Source organism: Pelodiscus sinensis, chromosome 13, assembly GCF_052426305.1.
Source record: "Pelodiscus sinensis isolate ZL-2025 chromosome 13, ASM5242630v1, whole genome shotgun sequence".
Classification (NCBI taxonomy): Eukaryota; Metazoa; Chordata; order Testudines; family Trionychidae; genus Pelodiscus; species Pelodiscus sinensis.
In genome coordinates this window covers 43,757,163-43,775,368 of record NC_143064.1, presented here as the reverse complement: position 1 = coordinate 43,775,368, position 18,206 = coordinate 43,757,163, and the positions used below count along the sequence as shown (strand labels likewise).

Genomic DNA, 18,206 nt, shown 5'->3' with positions numbered 1-18,206 from the left:
TTTTAATCCCCAACAGTGTTACCCAGATCCTGTAGACCAGCATCTCACATCAGTGTTACAAGCAATATTAGCTGCCCATTAAGTTAAGTGTCACTATGTCATTATTCATGCTGGCAGAATAAGACAAAGAAAGAATAACACGACACTGGGAGAAACCTCACGTTAAAAGATCTTTAAAAAAGCCATGCTTCTTTCTAACAATACAATAGGATATAATTTATATAGTTCTCTAACAATGCCACAAAGCACTTTGCAAATTTAAGAATCACAGTTATATTCTCTGCTGTTCCTGCCAAAAGTAACTAGGGCTGTAAGCTCATTTTAATCAAGGTGTTAAGGAATGTGGATGGAAAACCTGGAAAAGTTCTATATGGATAAAGGGTGAAGAAAGAAAATGATTATTTTATACCACATGATGGTATCCTTGAGACCAGAATGAAGATGCTTGAAGTCTAAGAAAGGATATAAGGTTTCAAGTAATATGAGATAAACTGGGGCTTGCTTTTAAAGAGGATTGCAGGTAGAAGGTAGGATTTTATTTAATTGATTGCAGGTTAATACACAGTTCTGTAAAAAGCCCATTGAAGTATTTCAGGACTATAGGTTACATGATGATCTGTGAAAAACTGGACAAGCATGGAGGTTTTATTTTGGATCAATAAATTGATTTGAAGTTGTTTGCATAAGGATATGGAAAACCAGTTTATAAATCATTTGATTGATTCAAACATTAATTTATAAACTTATGAAATCAATGTATGGAACAAGGTCAGAACTCAGCAAAATGGAAAACTTTTGGAGAAGCGCCAAAAAGTAGTCAGGAAATGTTTATATATGTATTCCAAAAGATTCCATATTTGTATTTAAATTTATTTACATATATGTTTCAGATGATTTTTAAAATATATGTTTCAGATTATTCTTCATAACATGCTAAAGTCAAAAATGAAAATTAAAGGTGAGGAAAATAATAACCTAATTTGTTTCATATCAACTTGCTATGAATGTGCTCAAAATTTACTTCTTAGCACCTCTCATGTACAGTTTTGCCTAAATATTAAAGGCCTGATCCAAAGAACATTGAAGTTAATAGAAGGTTTTCTATTAACTTCAATGAGTTTTGATTAGGCTTAAGAGAATCAGTGCTTTTTTTGTAAGAAAAAAAAAGGTGCCAGTACTCCAGGGCTATGTCTAGACTGCAAGCCTCTTTCAAAAGAGGCTTTTTCGAAAAATACTTTCGAAAAAGCCTCTTTCGAAAAAGCGCGTCTAGACTACAATACGTGGATCGGAAAATCGATCCGCTTTTTCGAAAAAGAGAGTCCTGACTGCTGGACGCTCTTTCGAAATTAAAAGCCACCCGGAACTGCTTCTGCCAGGGTATGGGGGCAGCATTTCCTTCCGGGTGCTGCTGCCTGCCCTTTGCAGAGACGCGTGGTTAAAGGGATGCCCCTGAACACCCGTTGCTCTGCTTCTGCAGCTGCCTTTGCTGTCCCTGTAGGAGGTAAGGAAGGCATTGCAGTGCTGGTTTGGAGTGCTCAGCTTCCTGGGACACCCCAGCAGGTTTTGTGTGTGGAGGTTTTTCTGTCTTAGACCCATTTTTTTTGGCATGGAGCCAGAGCTGCCCCATGGCAGGCGATGGCCCCACACCACCATACTGCAAGTGTTGCTGCATCTACATGACACAGTCATGAGGCTACTTCCCCATCTGGACCCAGACCAGAGGTACGAAGGGATCGTCCATCATGCAGCCCCGCTGCCCTTGCCTCCAAACTTCTTTGTGGACAGGCGTTTTTGGAGGCTTGACACCAGCTCTGACTGGTGGGACCGGCTCGTTATGCAGCTCTGGGATGACCAATAGTGGCTACGCAACTTCCGGATGTGAAAGAACACTTTCCAGGAGCTGTGTACCTGGCTCGCCCCTGCTCTGCAACGGCAAGACACCCACCTGCGGCCCGCTATCCCCGTGGAAAAGAGGGTCGCCATTGCCCTCTGGAAGCTGGCAACCCCTGACAGCTACTGTTCCGTGGGACACCAATTTGGAGTGGGCAGGTCTACTGTTGGATACATCCTGATGGAGGTAAGTCATTGTCTGAGGACAGTCACAGTTTGGGGTGGGGGAAAGGGAGACTGTCAGGAAGGGCAAAGTGGAGTGTGAGTGGGAGGGAGCTCCTCCACTCACCCTGAACTGCTGGGGGGGGGTTCTGAGGAGGGGATTCCCGGGGTGTTTGAGAGGGAAGGTGGGTGGTGGGTTCTCCTCCTAAGAGATAAGGCACCCCTTCTAACATTTTGTTGTCTGTCTCGTTCTGCAGGTGGTGAGGGCCATCAATTCGGAGCTGCTGAACAGGCTCGTCTGTCTACGAGATCTGGACAGCGTCATGGCCGGCTTTGCTGCCCTTGGCTTCCCGAATTGTGGAGGAGCGCTCGATGGGACACACATTCCAATCCGTGCACCACCCCATCGAGCAGCCCAATTCATTAAAAGAAAGGGCTACTTTTCTATGGTCCTCCAGGCCCTGGTCGACCATCGTGGCCAGTTTTCTGACATTTGTGTTGGGTGGTCAGGGCGGGTACATGATGCCCGCATCTTCAGGAACTCGTACCTCTACCAGAGGCTTCAGGCAGGAACATTTTTCCCGCATCACAACTTTGCGGTTGGGGATGTGCACATGCCGGTGTGCATAGTGGCTGATGCCGCCTACCCCCTGATGCCGTGGCTGATGGAGCCCTCCACCGGCCACCTGGATGCGAGCAAGGAGCAGTTTAATGCTCACCTTAACCAGGCTCACAACCAGGTGGAATGTGTGTTCGGACGTTTAAAAGGCAGATTCCGGTGCTTGCTCACACGCCTAGACATGGGGGAGAGCAACATCCCTGAGGTGGTGGCCGCGTGTTGCGTTCTCCATAACCTGGTGGAGAGGAAAGGGGAGGCCTTCCTACCAGGGTGGGGTACAGGTGCTGATGGTCAGGAGAGGCACTTTGACCAGCCCCAGACAGCTGCCATCCGCCAGGCTCACCGGTCTGCTGTTTGCATACGGGAGGCCCTACGGAAGCAATTCTCAATTGGAGGCCACTGACTCTACTGAGGGGCTTCTGCCTGGGGACTGGGCCCTGGCCCAAAAGAAGCTTCCCTCCACAACCCATCTCCTGACCCTGTTTGGAGAAATAATAAACACCAGGGCTTGTCTCAAAATAATAAGTTCTGTTTTATTTTTTTAAATATCACTCACTGGAAAATAGTATAACTGTTGCAAACATAAAAAAGCTTTTGTTCATTTTTTATGTAGAAAATATACTTTCATGCCAAACTATGTACAATAAACATTTTGTTGAACACTTTCCTTGTCATTTAACTGCGGTGATGGGGGTGCTTGAAACCTGGAGGGCGGAAGGGGACTTGAAACCTGGAGTGGGGAAGGGGACTTGAAACCTGGAGTGGGGAATGGGATCAGGTTGCCCGGTGCTTGCCTGATCTCAGTCTCCTGCTTGGGCCTCATGTTTGGGGTCCACCATGGCCACGGGATCGGGTGGTGCACCTGTCGGTTGGCTGGATAACAGCGGGTAGGTGCTCTTGGGACTGGGAGGCCTGGGGGAGAGGAGGGCCAGGGGGAGAGAGGGGCTGGGGAACTGGGGGGGCTGGGGGAGAGGGAGGTCCAAGGGGGGAAAGGGATGCTGCTGTGGAAGGGGGGGTTTGGTAGGGCGGGGTCATGGGGTGCTGGAGGAGCAGGACTAGGCACAAGAGCAGGCAAGCCACAGACCTCTCTGAGAGTGGCACTCAGGGACGTGTGCTGCTGGACCAGCTCCTCCATCAGCCGGTCATGCCACTGATCCTCTGCCTCTGCCCTCTCTCGCAGGATAGTGTTGAGCTCCTGCACGGCCTCCACATGCTGCCTCAGGATGTCCGCATACACACGCCTGTGTCTGCGGCTCCCATGTCCCTGAGATGGAGGTGGGGCTGGGGTGCTGCAGCCCTCTTGCATGGCTGGTCCGGCTGTGGAGGAAAAGAGGAAGACACAACCAATCCTAAAAAACTGGACTATGTAGCACTTAAAATACTAACAGGATGGTTTATTAGGGGATGAGCTTTTGTGGGCCAGACCCACTTCCTCAGATCAGAGTAACACGGCTACATTTCTATCACAATCAGTCATGTGTGCAACAGCTGTCCAAAAGGGCATGCCCTCTCCTTGAGACAGGGGAATCAGACATTCTGAAGGTAACACCATGTGTGACCTGGGCATCAGCCTGATCATGACAGGTTTCCCTTGTGCATCACCCACTGTGCACCCACCTACCTCCCCCTCCCCCGGGTGTTACACAACCTCACTGCACTCACCTGCTGCTTCATCTCCGGCATCAGATGACACCTGGGAGGCCTCTGGGGTCTGTGTGACTGGCTCCAGGGTGAGGGTCGCCATCTCCTCACTGTCCTCCTCTGGCACCATGTCCCCGTCTCCTGAGTGCTCTGGGTCCTGCTCTGGCGTGTCCACCACAGGGTCCGCCAAGCCTGACTGGACGAGACGCCGTGGTGTGCATGCTTCACCACCACCCAGGATCTGGTCCAGCTCAGTATAATAAGGGCAGGAGTGGAGGATTGCCCCAGAATGGGAGCTATCCTCCCTGGCCTTCACATACCCTTGGCGCAGCTCCTTAACTTTGGAGCGCACCTGGTCCTGGGTGCGGGGGTAGTGGCCTTTCTGGGCCAGGGACTCTGCCATGTGGCCATAAATGTCTGCATTTCGCCGCCGGCTTTTTAGGACTTGTAAGGCCTCCTCCTCTCCCCAGAGCTCGAGAAGGGTCTTGAGCTCTGGCCCAGACCATGATGGTGCCTGGCGTTTGGAGCCCCTGGTTGGGTCCCCAGAAGGCTCTCTAGAAGGGCCAGTAGGGTCTTGGGGCTGGGACATGCTGCACTTCACCAGCCGTGTGCTCTGGCTGCTTTGCTGCCACAAGTGGCTGTGAGAGTGCCTGTCCCTTTAAGAAATGGCTGCAGACAGGAACCAGAGACATGCAAGCCATGCCCCAGATTGTCCACCAGGGCTTCTTCCTGGAGGCCATTATTTTCGAAAAAATGGCCTCCCCACGTCCACACTCACTTATTTTCAACGGATCTCTGTCGAAAAAGGCGTTCTTCCTTGTGCAATGAGGTTTACCGCCGTCGAAAGAAAAGCTGCGTTCTTTCGATTTAATTTCAAAAGAACGCGGCTGCAGTCTAGACGCAGGTGAAGTTTTTTCGGAAAAAGGCTACTTTTTCCGAAAAAACCCCTGAGTCTGGACACAGCCCAGGGGAAAAGTTGTTGAGCAAAAACAAACAAAAAAAGGGGGGGCATTGCCCCATTTAAGACACACAGTCCAGCCGGCTGTCGGTCATTACAGAGGTGTCGGTATGCTCCATTCTTTCCAGGTAAACTCTGACTAGAGAGCAGTACTGTCACAAAAAAAGCACTGCAGAGGATCAACCTCTGAATGGGCATTATTATTAGTCTATGCAAAAAGGAAGTGTTTCCTTCAAAGAGTTCAAGACTATTGTAAGCATCACAAAAACAGCCAAAGTTCCGAGTTGTATTTCATCACAATCCCTGAACTCAAGCCATACTCACCACACTATTGATGTTTTTGAACTTGTGCCTAATCTGGGAACCATGGTGGGGAAATTACTGAAATTTCAGGAGGAAACAAGAAGGTCTGAGGCATGGTGCACTCAAGAAAATTAAGTTGGCTTAAATATGTCACTCAGAGGTATGAAAAATTGACACTGCTGCATGGCAGAGTGAAGATAACCTAACCTCCAATGTACACAGTGCTAAGGTAATGGAAGAATACTACCACCTTTCAGAGAAGTAGATTATCTATGCCAAAAGAAGAAGTCCTTCCATTGGGGTAGGAAGTGTCTACACTGCAGTGCCAGAGCGCTGCTGTAGCATTTCTAATATAGACACGTCCTTAGATGTTTTATATGGTTTCAAGTTCACCAAAATGTTTGAAAATTTGTAGTTCTTTGACTGAATATTGCATGCTGGTCCAACGATTTGCCTGTGTACTACTGATTTTGGGTTGATATTATCAAGTTACAAGGGTTTTTCTTTATCCACCATTTGCTGAAGGGGCCATGGCACATCTCAGCCAGATCAGGCTCAATAGTTGGTCGATACCCTTAAGAACTGTGCTATGACCAAACAATGGCTATGCTAAGGATACTGAGTGACCAGGCAAACCAGATTGGCTGAGTTTCTATGCAACGGGCTGGTGAAGTAGACAGCAGAAAAGTATCAGAAGCAGAAAAAAGGAAGCAAGTGTTCTTAAGGGAGAGAAAGATAGGAATGTTTTTGCAACATGGGGTCTAGTTCAACTATAATACTAACCTAGAAAAAGCACATGGACATGTGCCTTTGATATGGACTCTGAACCCAGTTACCTAAGGAGTATCTAGGCCACTAGAGATCTTTACCGAGCTATGCATTTTGTAGCCTAGACCCATGTGTAGCTTAAATTAGAGATATGCACATGGACCTAAGCTACAAAATTCATAACTGGACCTAGATTTCTAGGCTCTCCAAAATGTTGGTATATTTGGTCCAGTTTTTCCTTTGGTCCATCAGAGAATTTCACAGTTGACTGAATACTAGGTGTGGGCCTTTTTCCAGTCTTTCTCTAAATAGATTACCTTGTAGTGTTTGGCTGAGTCCCCTTTAGTTTCAGAGCATTGATACTACTGCTTCAAGATGACCTAGATTTACCTAAAATGCAGCCTCTTCTGGGCATACTTCTCATCGATCAGATGCTATGGAAAAATGAAAAATAATGGGGAACATTTAATCAAATACACCTCAGGAAAGATGAAACTCAAATTCTGGGGAAAGGGTTTAGGATATAAATGTGGTTCTTTTAGAATCATAGAACACTAGATCTGGAAGGGACTTCAAGAGGTCATCAAGTCCAGTCCTCTGCCTTCTTGGCAAGACCAAGCACCATTTAAGATCATCCCTGATAGATGTTTGTCTAACCTGTCCTTAAATATCTCTAATGATGGAGATTCCACAACTTCCCCAGGCAATTTATTCCTGTGCTTAACCACCCTGACAGTTAGGAAATTTTTTCCTAATATTTAACCCATTATTTTCTATCTAATGACCAAACAGGAATAACATAATTCAGATTAAAAAATTCTTCAGTATCAGGATGAAGCACTTAAGAAAATATTTACTTGATTGGTTGATGTACACTCTACATATGTGAGAAGACAGCTGATTAATACTGAACTATCAAGTTCCAAGATTCAGGTCAAGTAACCATGGCAAACTGTCAAAAGTAGTAATGAAAGCAGAGATATCACTATAATCAAAAGCAACAGTATATGAAGAAAACTGAGCCCTGAATGGATGTGATTAGTTTCTCTTTTCAAGGAAAACATGGTTGAATTGCCAATGTACATGGAACTGCATAGAGAATGTACTATTTTATATATGTGACCAAATCCAGCCATGGTGTGAGCCAGTGATACAGTCGCAGCTACTCTGAACTATGCTGGATTATGCAGTAGAGTGGAGAATCTTCTATTTAATTAAATATGAAAAATGCAGGCAAATTGCCAAGGATTTAGCAACATGATGGCTACACAAGCTGATTGGCCCTGTGGGTAGATAAATGCCTGCCAGTAAAAGATGGCAGTGTATGCATCTTCCAAATTTACACAACAATCTTTCTCAACTGGGGTTATGCAAATCTTTTAGTGGAAATACAAACTAAAATTTTCTATGGACATGCCCGAGTTTACTTCACTTTCCTCATCTACTTTCCTTCTTCCTATTTACTAGGAATAGTTTCCTAAGTCTTTCACTTCCCAAAATATCACAAATATTATTGCAAGAGCATTCTCTGTTTCATTTGGAAAGAGGGAATCATAGAACACTAGAACTGGAAAGGACCTCAAGAAGTCATCAAGTCCTGTCACCTGCCCTCATGGCAGGACCAAGTGCCATCTAGATCATCCCTGACAGATGTCTATTTAACCTGTTCTCAAATATCTCCAGTGATGGAGATTCCACAACCTCTCTAGGTAATGTATTCCATATAGATTAAACTGATCTAGTGAAACTTGAGTAAACCTTGAGGATTATTCTATTCACATAGCTGTGTTGCTTCCACCATTATTCCCCATGTTCCCTACTTCCCTTGTGTCCTGTCAATAACAGCCTGTAGGAAACATGGACTCTTTGACTTTAGTTCTACTGTAGTGCCTGCTTTCTCTGACTATTGTCCATCTGCTCTCAGTGTTGTACCAATTCTTCTGGCTGCAACAGATTTCCACTCATTGTTAGTAGGGTTTTAATCCTTCATCCCATCAGTGCCTGCATCAGACTGTTTTGGGACCCCATAATGGGATATTTCTGTGCACCAAAGAGGTCTGAATCCAAAGATACACCTTTGTGTGACAACCTCTTATTTGTTTTCACAGCTGATTTCACCTTACCTCTACTGAGTGGGTATGGCCAGTGAATACAGTGTCTGGAATGCTATGTCTCACAAAGTGGGTGTTCAATAAGAGAACACCGACTTGCTTCTAGTATAATGCAGTGCATCAGCCTCAAAAAACTTTGAATAGTAGTCCACTGTTATCAAGCACTACTTTGCCTTGAAAGTAAGTCCTCTCCTTCCTTTCATCATGGTTGGATGGACAGTTCATATGGTAACAGTTTCTTTCTGCAAGTGTTATCACATGACTAGTAGATGTCACATTATTTTATCAAGGGATGGACATGTATCTTCGTTCCTGGCCAGTATACACACTCTTGAACTGGTCCAAGACAGCTGTCTGTTCCTACGTGTGAGGCATGTTTATTTTTTCATTACATCCTTTCATATTAAAGTGGAGACAACAACCCTCTGTCCTTGAAATATGACTTTATCCTAAAATATGGTTCCGCTCCTACTGACAGTTGGATTTTGTTTTCTGGACCACCTGCTAATATCACTCTCTTGATGCATATAATTGGATGCAGTGTAACTATTGGTCTAAGGATATTCCAGAGACAAATTGAGAGAGGTAAATCTTCTATTGGTCCAACTTCCACTGGTGAGAGACAAACTCTCGAGTGACTCCAAATTCTTCGTCAGGCCAAGGAAAATACTTAGGGTATCAATAATCTCTGCTAAGATATCAACTTCATTATTGAAATGGGGACATAATATGTTCAGTCTCCTGAAGCCTTTCCCCCAGCTTGCTGATATAGGAGTGTATATGACCTGATCAGGGTGCCAGTTAAGACCAATAATCATCCTGGACAATCTGATCAGTATCTAGCACTGCTCGAGGTGCATTGACATGCACCACAGCCCCTTTGGAGCACTAAGAAGGAGCTATATCACAATTGTCTCTAGGGGTATGTCTACACTACCCCCCTAGTTCGAACTAGGGGGGGTAATGTAGTCATACGGAGTTGCAAATGAAGTCCGGGATTTGAATTTCCCAGGCTTCATTTGCATAAAGCTGGCCGGCACCATTTTTAAATGCCGGCTAGTTCGGACCCCGTGCCGCGCGGCTACACGCGGCACGGACTAGCTAGTTCGGATTAGGCTTCCTAATCCGAACTAGCTGTACGTCTCATGGAATTTAGGAAGTTAGAAACTGCTATCAAATCCCCCCTCACTCTTCTCTTCTGCAGACTAAACAAACCCAAATCCCTCAGTCTCTCCTAATAGGTCATGCACTCCATCTCCCTAATCATTTTGGTTGCCCTCCGCTGCCCTCTCCAATGCGTCCACATCCTTTCTATAGTGGAGGGCCCAGAACTGGACACAATACTCCAGATGTGGCCTCATCAGAGACGAATAAAGGGGAATAATCACTTCTCTGGATCTGCTGGCAATGCTCCCCCTAATGCAACCTAATATGCCATTAGCCCTCTTGGCTACAAGGGCGCACTGTTGACTCATATCCAGCTTCTCATCCACTCTTTGGGCATATCCATGTTCTTTGACAGGGAACTTGCTGGCCTAAGTGATCAACTAGTCCTGCAAAGGAGCTTTCCCAAAGTTTTTTTTGATGCATCATACTGGAGGGCAAGTTGGTTGGTAGTACTGCTGGACAAGGGATGGCCATTGTCATTTGTTTTAGCATCTCAAGTGCCTGCTGCTGAAGACTTGCCAAGTCCACTCAAGATCCCACCTTATGAATGGAGATGCAGGTTTCACTACTGTGACAAAGCTCCTCCTTAGCCATGGCGGGTCCTTCCCTTTCAGGCAGATGACTTGCCCTAGAGGCAAGCAGCCCAGGCTTGCTGTTTGTTGAGCTACTCTCAACCCTGTAACAGCAGCTCTCTGTAATGTTTCTAGTAACAGCTGTGTGATAGCTAAAAATCCCTGGGTCACTTCCTCATGGCCTTCCCCAGCACCTTCCTTACCAGAGGTTCTTCCTCCTGGGATCTACTTGCACTTTCTTCTCCCAAACTCTCCACCACACTTCCTCTCATCAACTCCTTCCTCACACACACTGAGGGAAGAAAAGGGAAACCTTTTTAAACACTGGTTCTTAATTGGCCTTCTGGTGTGCAAATTAGTCTGTCTCCCTTGAGGCTGGAAGCCCCAGATTAACTAGGTCTCTTTTCCCAGGGTAGACTAACAAGGGCTGATCCAGAACCAGCAGGAACCTGCTAGAATCAGTCAGAGCAACCAGGTCAATTAAAACACCCGGAACCAAATAGGAGTTTTCCACTTTAATATAATAACTTTAGTGACAATATTTACTGTCTCCCTTAGAACATACTGTGAACATACTCTGAATTGGCATGTTTAACTTTGTCAAACACAATATGCCAATCTGAACACTAAAACTCATTGGAAAATGTATTTAATTTTCCATAAAAAATTTCAAAGCCACCAATATTTTTGTTTGCATCGATTCTCCCTTTCCCCCCGAAGATACATTTTTAGACATCATTTTTATGCAAACCTAAAAAAAAAAAAAAAAACCACCTTGTTTGTCAAATAGCTATTTTTCATTAAAAAAAGTTGATGAAAAATTTTCCAAGCAGCTTGACTGAGCACTCTAAGCACCTCTGGCAAATACTTAAAAATACAATAAATAAAGAATCAAAAGAAACAGCAACCTCATACCATACAATACTAAATAACCAGCCAGTAACTGCCCCCCCCAAAAAAAACTCCCAATAAAATAAAATAAATCTCCAGCAGTAAATATATGTGCCTTGCAGTATGTGTTATGAACATGGAAATGTTCATTAAGATGAACAGTAAATGCCAACATTTGAATGAACTTTGTGATGAGAACTCTTTGCCTGTCAGGGAATGGATTCAGATGCCCTCCAGCTATGATCCATGGTGGAATAGTATCCCAAATAAAGCACTGGGGACATCATCACTGGCATTCCCAGGGAGATTGGGCAAGTTGATTAATATTTTCAGTCCCTAGATTCTGCAATAATATGTAAGGCTCTATAGCCCACTACCAATGTCCTGAGTTGTTAGTATCCTGACAGGTTAGCTTTCTAATCTTACCACCTATAGCATATAAACCACGATCTGTTCCTTTCTTTATCTGCACTCCTCATGGATGACTGGGTTGTGGGCAATGGGGGGAGAGTCTTGGCTCTGGGTCCCCAGAAGGGACAGGGCCTCTGTGTGGGGCTATGGACAGCCAGTCCTCAATACTGCCTGGATAGTGCCATAGGCCCCATAGCAATCAGGAGCCTGTGTGCAGAGCCCCAGTGGTGACTGAAAAGGCCCGAGGCTCTGTCCACCACTGTTGCCATGGTAACATGGTCCCAGACTCTCCTAATTGCCAGGCTCCAGCGTAACTGACCTCTGTGTCCACCCTCCATCTTCAGCCCCATGGATGACCAATTTATTATAAAAGCATCTAGCATGCAACAGAAGTTGAAGTTCATTCACATTGTTAAAGTTAAAAAACAACAAATGGTCTGGTAGCATTTTATAGACTAACAAAACAGACTAACTTGGCTATCCCCTGAAGCTTCATTCACATTGTTGTAAGGGAATGAACTAGGCATCAATGCTGCTGTTAAATAGTTAATACACCATCTCTTGAGTCCTGAAATTCCCCCTTTTTTATAATTTGGAAAACAAAATACAAACATACAAAAACCCTAACCAGATATGAACTCAGAAATACATGTAAATTAATCATGGTTGATATTTTGGTAAACAAAGGCTTTAATTATACAGGTCCCTGTTCATCCTGTTTATTTCATAATTACAGAAAAATGGCAAGTCTCCCAAATTAAGCTCTTTTTCTTCTGAAGAATTTAACATTACATTTGCACAGGCACATATATTTATTTGGAGACTACATAATGGATAAAATCCCATTTGCACTTAACAGAGTGCAGTTTGCCAGTCTGAGAGCCAAAGCTCTACTCTCTGCTAATGGCAGAAATGGCTGTCCCTAAAGCCAAGCACTGGATTATGCATTTTTCTTTTTGGCAAATGCCTGCCTGGAAATGCCCATGACACCTGTTGTTTATCATAATTTATTGTGCTGAAAATAGATATATCCCCATTGTCTGGGGGAGAGGACTGGGGGGAAATGTATGAACAAAGATAGTTCATAATAAAGTGAAGTGAAGATTTTCCCCAGCTTATTTTGTTAAAAGTACATAAACATAACAAACAGACAAATACTAAGGCTGTCTCTACTCTTGTGACTGCACATGGGAACATGTTAGCTGGTATGTCAGAACCCCACCAACTGGCCACATATGAAGCCCTAAAAGCATGTTCTTGAATGACCCTCTAGTGAATCACCAAACTAGACATTCTCTGAGTTTATGACAAAGAATGTAAAGAAACAAATCAGATATTAGGAATGACAACACAGAGAAACATGAAGGGGAACATTTTAACCTGCTGGGGTACTCATTAATGGACTTAAAAGTAGCCTTTCTTCCACAAAGGCATTTCACAAGCCAACTATAGAGAAAGTGCAGAACTGACCTTCGTATGCAAATTTGATACTCTCTCTCTTGGCTTGAATGAAGACTTGAACTTGTTAACATATTATAACACCAGCTTTCCTTACAATCAACACCCTATTGACATCAAAAGCTAAGTATGGGACAACCTCCAGCGCACTCAATTAGCCTCATTAGCACTGGGACTACAAATGAGGTGCTTTTTTTCTTCCTCTCCCTTATTATTATGAGGGTTCTCCTTTTTTTTTCTCCATTCAAGATCATCTCATCTGAAGAAGTGGGTATTGCCCACAAAAGTGAGTGATACTATATATATTTTGTCTCTAATGTCATGTCTACACTGCAACTCTATTTCAGGATACTAGAGTATCCCAAAATAACTATCTCACATCTTCACAGCAAGCCTGTTATTTTGGGCTCGCTATTCCAACATTTCTGTAAACCCCATTCTACGAGGACTAAGGGACGTTTTGGAATAGAGCTTTATTTTGAAATTTAGTGCTGTGTAGACAGTGCCACATGACAAAATAAGCTATTTCATTTGTTTGTTTCATTTATTTCAAGTTATGGTGCAATGTAGATGCACCCTACAGTGCAACAGGACTACTCGTTTTTAAAGTTACAGACTAACACAGATCTGAGGCCTTTGTGAATGAAAACTGGAATGCATGAGGGGTGTGGATATGTGCATGCCTCCACTATGACCAGTTCTATCATGCACTGTGTACAGGGGCAAGAACTGCATACCAGTAGCCATTCCCACAATGCATTGATCTCTTTGTTGCCTGAGATTACAGAAAGGTATAAAAAAGCCCTGATCTCTCCTACCCCTTTGTGACCTGCTCTGAGAAAGTCAGAACATTTCTGCTGAAATCTATTGATTAATACAGGTGATCATGTGTTCTGGTTTGGGAGCAACCACTTTGTCTCCGGAGCACACCCAGGCGCTGACCTATGTGTGGTCAAACATTATCTTCTATGACTTCACCCAGGTCATCAGTTTCATCTGTATGAGGTGATTTCACGGAGGTTGGAGGAGGGTGGGTCTTCATCCCAGTCCTGGGACAGCATGAAATCAGCAGGTCCAAGGTGGGCGTCAAACTCAAACAGTTTCATGGGACTAAACTGGGGGCCTCAGATACCATTCATTCAGGAATATAAAAAGAAATGACATATGAAATGGAAAGCTCCAAAGGAAAGACTTTTAAAGAATTTGTAAACTCGGGGATTGAATCCTATGACTGGAGAATTGCTAATGTACCTATTTTTAAGAAAGGGGGGGGGGAGTGATTTAGGAAACTACGGGCCTGTTGTACATTGTGGAGATGCAATGAGGATCCCCCCAGCACAGAAACAGAGTAGAATTAATAGAAGTGACTGTATCCTGCTGTCTTGCAGACACTGCCACCAGACTGTGCTGGGGTAGGGAAGGTTGGAAGTTCAAGGAAGTGAATTGGGGCAATTTGAGCTCCTATGGTAACCCAGAATCTGTCAGCAGGCACAAATGAGAAGCTGCTCCTGGGTGTTATATAGAGGTTGTGTCTATTTGTAGTTACATTTACTTGTGTTTGTCTCCAGCTATTTTTAAAACATCCACTATATAAGACATTTTAAATTACTATTCTTTGTAGTCCAGTAACTCCCCCAGCACAGGGAGCTATCACTATCCCAGAAAGAAAATTAACACCCCTCAATTCTGCCAATATTCATTTTACTTTTTCATTTCACTCTTCCTTTTCTTTGTTGCCTCATCCCCCTTTGCTGAAAATAAATCTCAGGGGTTTATGGAACGTCTTTGTTGCCACTGAATCACAACACTGTGGGGTCACCTTGGCTGCATCTAGACTGGCATGATTATGCGGAAATACTTTTAATGGAAAAGTTTTTCCGTTAAAAGTATTTCCGCAAAAGAGCATCTAGATTGGCACGGATGCTTTTGTGCAAAAAGTGCTTTTGCGCAAAAGCATCCGTGCCCAATATAGACGCGCTTTTGTGCAAGAAAGCTCCGATGGCCATTTTAGCCATTGGGCTTTCTTGCGCAAAAAATTAAGGTGCCTGTCTACACTGGCCCTCTTGCGCAAGTATTCTTGCACAAGAGGGCTTATCCCTGAGTGGGAGCATCAAAGTATTTGCGCAAGAAGCACTGAATTCTTACATTAGAACGTCAGTGCTCTTACGCAAATTCAAGCAGCCAGTGTAGACAGCTGGCAAGTTTTTGCACAAAAGTGGCCTCGTTTGCGCAAAATCTTGCCAGTCTAGATGCACCCCTTGTGTATAAGCCATTTCCTAACTTTTTCTGGAGAGACCTCCCTGTTGAATAATGATTGTTCCATACCTGTCCCCATCTCTCAGGGTGTTGATGAAGATGAGTCAGCAAAAACCTTAACATTCTTTCTTCTTACCAATAAGCTACTGTGATTCTTTTGATACGGAGAGCCTTCTGTCAGTTCATCATCTAATTCCAGTAGCTCTTTATGACGATGCTACCTCTCCCCTTTAATGCTGTCAAGCCTCTATCGTTATTCAATAAGTAGACACAAAATCAAGGCCCATCTAGGAGCTTCTGGACCACATCCATCTGTGGGTTACACCCTTGTTTTTTGTGGCAAACTCTAATATGTTTGGTTACTTATGTCTTAATTCAGGGCAACTGAACCTGTATTACCCCTCTGTGGTCCAGCAATTGCCCCTACGCTAAGGCTTCTTGCTCCCCACCTTTCACTTCTCTTGTGCAGAGCCATGTATCTTTCTCTCCCTTCTGGCTAGGGTACTTTGAGGGCACACAGTTCTTTGCCTATACTGTAAATTCCCCAGCAAGTCACACTGCCTGCTTTGCCTTCTGCTCAGAGGGTATAAACAGTGTAATTGCCCACACTTAAGTTACTCCTGAGCTCTTTCTAAGCACTTATTCCTAAGGTAGAAGATGTACCAAAAAGACCCCCCCCCCCATATTAAAAACAATTTAAAAATCTACGGTCGTGTTAACAAGCTTACCAGATTTCATCTCCATCTCTACAAAGAACTCTGTATGTGAATATCCTTCAAATGCTACACAGGGGCTTTCTTGTAGTCAATGGTTCACAACAGCTATTGGCTCAGAACAAACCCACCCACAAGTCTGTACTTTTCTGATTCATATATTATGGGTCTTTGCTCCTTAGACGCCATGACTGAGTAATGAGTCGGACAGTGGGCTTTTCCTCAATGTGTAGTTTCAAAAGATTGTGTCTTGAGTTAGGGAATTTGCATTCCTTCCCCCCACTCCCCACCAATGTGCCCAGGAAATCTACTTTCCTTTGTTTATTCCAAAAGCTCCTTTTCTGCCCCCTGGTTTAAGAGAGTCCTTTGAGGTTCATAACACTTCCCAGAATTTACCTAAGTCAGGTTTCTTCTCTACAGACAATCCTACAATAATACATAATATTTCCATGTTAATATAATGAACTCCTAAAATACTTAAACTTAATCTGGTACAGATATGGCAGAAAATTGGCATCTCTGCCACAGTTTATATAGCCCCTGTTACCATACTGAGCACCTCAAACAGTGTATTTATCCCCAAAGCACCTCTGTGGGATCGGGAAGATTCATTATCCCCATTTTACAGGTGTGGAAATGAGGCACAAAAAGACCTACTGGCCTGGCCCATAGGAAATAAATCTCAGAGTCATGCAGTGAACACAGGTCTACAGAATCGCAGAATCCACAAGTCCTTCATCTCTCTTGGCTCAAAGGACCTTACTGAAGGGGACTTCTCTGCTAATTTCTAAGGGCTTGAATATCTTTCACTCTTACTCACTAATTTGAGAGTCTGCCTGTTGATTTATCTCTTGCCTCACCAACTTTCATTCCTCTCTAACAAGCATCCTCATTACAATCTGTCCTTCTCTGCCCTTCTGCCTGTTAAACTAGCTGTCCGAGCCTGGTATCAGCCATTCCTCACAACCCAGCCCAATATCACATTGAACCGGGGTGGGGAACCTCAGGACAGGGGGCCAGATGCAGCCCCTGGCTAGCCTGGAGCCAGCCCCCAAGGCTTAGCCCCCCTCCCAAGCATTGGGGAGCCACTGCTGGTGCTCCAGTCCCCCTGCTGACCCACTGCAGGGCTGGAGCCCACAAAAGCTACCTAGACTCTGGTGTGTGAGGGGAACGTGGAGAGTCTTTCTCCTTCTCAGTCAGGGGCCAGGTCAGTGAGGGCTCATTTGGGTTTTGTTGCTTCTCACTTGTGTGCAGACCCTGACTAATTTTTCTGATGGCAAGGGGCCCCCTGACCCAAAATGGGTTCCCCACCACTGTATTGAATGATTCGCCCAAGGATTTCACTTTGGCATTTACTGTCTGCAGTAGCCTGTTTGTGTTATTTCCCCTTTCAGATGCTGCCTTTGCATGTTTCTTACCCTTTATAAACAGCTGTGGCTCTGGTTTACAGGATCTTTTGTATCTCTCAGCTCTGGACCTGACTCTGGGACTCTTTGATTGAAAGGCAGCACGGCATGAAGCAGTCAGTCCGACCAAGTCAAGCTGAGCTGTACCATAGTTTATGCAGGTAGGCTAGATCTGTTAGTTCCTTTGTTGTGACAACAGAGGAGCAGAGGGCAGAATTCCTGCTATTTATGTTTTGGATTCACTACACAGTGGCTCTGAGATTGAGTCCAGTCCAGACAAAAGCACTGTGGGGTTGGTGGGGAGGGGGAAAGTACTTTCCTTAATCTAACAACAGGGAAAACAGAGACAATTTCCCTGGAGATTCGAAATTAAGTTCAGAAAGTCTCATTTTTCCTGAAATAGGTTCCAGCATCAAATGAAATAATTTATTAAACAAGGTAGGAAATGCTCTAAAATGTGGCCCAACCATCACTTAAAGAAAAATTGTGAACCCAGCATCTTTCAGTGTCTGCACTCCTGTTGCAATACAGCCACGTTGGCATCTCTCACAACATGTCAATGTGATCTTCCTCCAGCTGTGGATAACAAATGGTCAGATTCTCGCACCCACGTGGAATACAAGTGCTATTCTTTGTTAGTATGGGTGAGAAACAAATAACCTAGGTCTTAGGTCAGGGATTTCATAGGTACCAAATGCCTGTTTATGTTCTAGAATCTTCTGTTTATGTGGTAGGATCTTATCCAGTGTACAGACTGTGAATATTGTATGTAAGAAAATAAGCTAGACAGATTATCTGCTGTTGCCAGCATTGAATACTATGTAGTATATCCAATACTTTCACAATGTTGTTCGTGTACTGTGACTTACAGTGGGAGGGG

At 44.3% G+C, this 18,206-nt stretch overlaps 1 long non-coding RNA gene across 2 annotated transcripts in view; it reads left to right on the top strand.

The window, feature by feature from the left end:
• Positions 1 to 5,614: 5,614 nt before the first annotated feature.
• Positions 5,615 to 18,206, top strand: part of LOC142831274 (uncharacterized) — a 47,679-nt gene continuing 35,087 nt past the window's right edge. The window contains exons 1-2 of one of the 2 annotated variants that reach the window (XR_012906982.2): positions 5,615 to 5,802; positions 17,390 to 17,487. This is a non-coding gene — a long non-coding RNA (uncharacterized LOC142831274). Of the gene's footprint in view, positions 5,803 to 17,370; positions 17,488 to 18,206 lie in introns of both variants that reach the window. The other variant, XR_012906981.2, reaches the window with a different exon arrangement.